Raw genomic sequence first — 4,837 nt, 5'->3', positions numbered from 1 at the left:
AAAAAAAAAAAAAAAAAAAAGAAATATATTCGTTTAACATGTACCATTTGAAGAGGCTTGCCAAATGGACCCATCACCACAATCAAGATACAGAACACTTCCATCAGTCCCAAAGGTTCTCGGGTGCCCCTTCCAGGGTAACCAGTTAATCCTCATTCCTCCACACCTTTCAGCTCAGGTGGCCACTGAGTTTATTTCTGTCACTATAGATGAGATTTTATCTTTCTGAAAGTTTCATATAAACAGAATCATACAGTATGTATTCTTTTGTGTCTAGTTTCTTTAGCTTAGCACAATCTTGGATTCAGTTCCAAGATTTAAGAAACATTTACTACCCCATAAAAAATCATTTACTCAGCTATACAAATAAATTCCTTTTCATTTGATATTTGAGAATATTTTTAAAGCCTGAGTAGTTATTGATTGATTAGTTTTCTTAACTCTAAATAATTGCTAACTTTCTCTTTTACTTTATGCCTTATAGAACTGCCTCCTTACTGGTGAACTTTTTGGAAACTAATTATTAGTTAAATAAGGCAATTTTAATTTATTAAGTTGATCATTTTAAAGGGTTTGCTTTTTTCTTTTTTCTTGTTTTAAAAGATAAGCCTTCTAGTATCAACACATGTCAAGTGACTTGAACATGCAGGGTTAGTTTATTTATTTTTTATTCATTTTGTTTTATTTTTTGAGACAGAGTCTTGCTATGTTGCCAAGGCTGGAATCCAATTGCACAATCTCGGCTCATAGCAACTTCTGCCTCCTGGGTTCGAGTGATTCTCCTGCCTCAGCCTCCCAAGTAGCTGGGACTACAGGCACGTGCCACCACCCTCGGCTAATTTTTGTATTTTTAGTAGAGACAGGGTTTCACCATGTTGGCCAGGCTGGTCTCAAACTCCTGACCTCAAGTGATCCACCTGCTTTGGCTTCCAAAAGTGCTGGGATTACAGGTGTGAGCCACTGCACCCGGCAAGGGTTATTTTAAGGTTCATTTCCCGAGACTCCAGAAGATGGCACTCTTACAAAGCCTAAAGAAATAAAGCTTTGGCACCCTATGGCTGTTTTTCTAGGCGGTTCCTTCCTGCTGTGACCCATTGCAAAGCCATTTGTTTGGGAGAATAAAATTTTTATTTTTTTCTGATTATCAGAGTCATATATGCTGTTTGTTAAACATTTTAATGAAGGTATTCCTCAAACCCCTTGCTAATTCCCAACAGATAACTACTATAACAGTTTAGTATATATACAATATTTTCCAGACCTTCCATCAGCTTATACACATAACATATGCATATAAAAGTAAAAATTTAAATTTGTTAAATTTTAGATTTTAGGATAATCATAAACAATTTTCTCGTCTTTTGCCATAGGATTCTTTATTCAGGTTTTTTTCTTAGCAGTTCTTTTCTTTAAAGACAGACCTTCCACTTCTGCAATTCATTATTTGCTGAGTCGAAGGGACATCTCACATCTGTGTTGAATTAGGGTTTGTGGTCTAGTGAATGAGGGCTAGACTCTCATCATAAGGATGTTGGTATGGTCTGAAAGTTTTTGTCCCCCTAAATTTGTATGTTGAGACCTAATCACCAATGTCCGGGTATTAGGAGGTAGGGCCTTCGAGAGTGGATTAGGTCATGAGGGTGGAGCCCTGGCGAAGGGGATTATTGTCCTTATAAATGAGACCCCAGGGAGTTGCTTTGCCCCTTCTGCCATGTGAGGATATGTCGAGAAGAAGCTGTGTATGATCCAGAAAGTGGGCCCTTATCAGACACTGAAGCTCCCTCCAGAACTATGAGAAATGTTTCTCTCTCTTTTTTTTTTTTTGGAGAAGAAGTCTCTCTGTCACCCAGGCTGGAGTGCAGTGGTGAGATCTTGCCTCACTGCAACCTCTGCCTCCCAGGTTCAAGCGATTCTCCTGCCTCAGCCTCCCCAGTAGCTGGGACTACAGGTGTGCACCACCATGCCAGGTTAATTTTTGTATTTTTCGTAGAGACAGGGTTTCACCATGCTGGCGAGGCTGGTCTTGAACTCCTGATTATTAGTTAAATAAGACAATTTTAGTTTATTAAGTTGCTCATTTTAAAAGGTTTCCTTTTTTGCTTCTTTCTTGTTTTAAAAGATAAACCTTCCAGTATCAACACGTCACAAGTGACTTGAACACGCAGGGTTAATTTGTTTATTTATTTATTTATTGTTTTATGTTTTGAGACAGAGCCTCACTCTGTTGCCAGGCTGGAGTGCAGTGATGCAATCTCACCTCAGTGCAACCTCTGCCTCCTGGGTTTAAGTGATTCTCCCGCCTCAGCTTCCTAAGTAGCTGAGACTACAGGTTATAGCCTCCCTGAGTAGCTGTGATCTGCCAGCCTTGGCCTCCCAAAGTGCTGGGATTACAGGTGTTAGCCACTGCGCCCAGCCAGTTTCTCTCAGTTTTAAGCCACCCAGTTCGAGGTATTTTGTTCTAGCAGCCTGAAGGGACTGATAGATGCTGTGCTAGTTGCATTTCTTGTCAGTGAGAATAAGGCGACATGAACTTACATATAATTAGAAATGTAATGCTTCCTTTGTTGAGTGAAGACTTATAGGACATTTTGGCTGAGACAGTATCAGAAAAGGACTGTTATTTGGGTCTTTCTGGCTGTGCCATGAAATCCTAGCCATTGGAGCTTCAGTGCGAAATTTTGTGAAATCACGATTTTTTTTCCAGATAGTTTTTGCCCCCATGATATAACCTTGCCAGTAGCTGACATCCCTCAGACAGTACAATCCAGGAAGCCATGGAAGAACTGAAAGGCTTTCGTGACCTATCTTTGGAGGACGTATACCATCACTTCTTTAATAAATCTGCTCCTTGTTCATTGTGGGAGGGGATTACACAAGGGAATGAAGACCAGGAGGCAGGGATCACTGGAGCCATCCTGGAGGCTGCCACAGAAGTTACCAGTGTGTAGATGGTATTAAAACCATGGGATTAGATTGGGGAGGAGAGACTGGGGAGAGATTTGATGAGTTACCTGGGAATGGAGTGTAGAGAGAAGACAAGAGGATTGAGCCAACATTCAGTCACAGAGAGAAGTCTGAGGAAAAGCTGCTTATGGAGTGATGCCTCTGGGAGCTTTGTGGAAGAAGGGAATGCTGAGAAACTACGGTACTAGCTAATAAATGACCCCTGCATTTATACTTGTGCAAAATCCTTTCTCCTTTGGGTCTCACACCATTCTGATGTAAGGAAAACAGATGTTATTTAAAACAGTAACTATTTGCAGGCACTTTTGAGCACTGGGGAAGTAAAATCCTTTCTTTATTACTTGGGGACTGTGGAGCTTGTTCAGTGACCTTGATAATCCTTTTGAGTCTGTAAGGTAAAGTCACCCTAGAATGCGTGCTGAAAGGTGAGGGCTAAACCAAGAGAGCTGAGTGTATAATGAAGTGAGGTAAGTGGAGGATCTGAAATTGTTAAAGAATCTTTTTCTCTTTTCTTTTTTTTGAGACAGGGTCTTACTCTGTTGCCCAGGCTGGAGTGCAGTGGCATGATAACAGCTCACTGCATTCTTGACCTTCCCAGGCTCAGGTAACCTTCACACCTCAGCCTCTCAAGTAGCTGTGCACCCCTACACCCGGCTAATTTTTTTTTTTTTTTTTTGGTAGAGACAGGGTTTTGCCATGTTGTCCAGGCTGGTCTTGAACTCCTGGGCCAAGCAGTCTGCCTATGTCGGCCTCCCAAAGTGTTGAGATTACAGACGTGAGCCATTGCATCTAGCCATATAAATAATATTAAAAGGAAAAGCTGCATACTGAAGCAAATCAGCTTAAGTTGGATGACTAGCCATTGGCTTTTGGACCCAGCTCTGGAATTCCTCCAGTCTAGCACAACCCTCCCTCTCCCCCTGCTCCTTTGACACGCCTTGCTCACCACATCTCCTTGTTTCTTCATCCCATTTTGGTTGCATACAGTAAATAACAATAAAACAAAAATGTTGAGTACTTTCTAGATGCCAATACATTGCGGGTTCCTAGTGCTTTAGGTACACTACCTCATTTCATCTTCACAAAACCCATGCCATGAAGCAGGTGCAGCCATTGCTGACATTTCCACTTTAAAAAACTGAGGAACATATTACTTGTTATTAAGCAGCAGAGCCAGAAATTGATCCCAGTGTGATGTTAGAGCCCAGGCTTTTAATCATTAAATTTTGCCCGTTTTCCTTTTAGAGTTTTGAATTTGGCAACCTATGTTGAGCCACCATCTATTCAGTCTTAGACTTTGGCTGCCTTTTTCCCTAATGCAGAACATGATTTCTGTTATTGACTTGTGACTCTGACCTGTCCCAATAATGACCCCACCCTGGACCTCACTGCTGCCAGGGAGATCAGAGCAATGTTTGTACACACACTCTTGTCTTTTCATATGTTATCTGCCCTGTTCCCTTTCTCCCTTGTCTGCCTGGATGATTTCTATATGTAGTATTTTATTGCCCTTCCTGGAAAATTGTTCATTTCTCCCTCCATGTGTCCTTTGAACTTCTATTCAACCAATCTCACTGTAAACCATTCCTGGTAAATGTTTATCTCTGGGCCGGGCGCGGTGGCTCAAGCCTGTAATCCCAGCACTTTGGGAGGCCGAGGCGGGTGGATCACGAGGTCAAGAGATCGAGACCATCCTGGTCAACATGGTGAAACCCCGTCTCTACTAAAAATACAAAAAATTAGCTGGGCATGGTGGTGCGTGCCTGTAATCCAAGCTACTCAGGAGGCTGAGGCAGGAGAATTGCCTGAACTCAGGAGGCGGAGGTTGCGGTGAGCCGAGATCGCGCCATTGCACTCCAGCCTGGGTAACATG

This window comes from Sapajus apella, unplaced genomic scaffold (assembly GCF_009761245.1).
Source record: "Sapajus apella isolate SASKATOON/1434 unplaced genomic scaffold, GSC_monkey_1.0 scaffold12, whole genome shotgun sequence".
NCBI lineage: Eukaryota > Metazoa > Chordata > Mammalia > Primates > Cebidae > Sapajus > Sapajus apella.
This window is presented reverse-complemented; position numbering follows the sequence as displayed.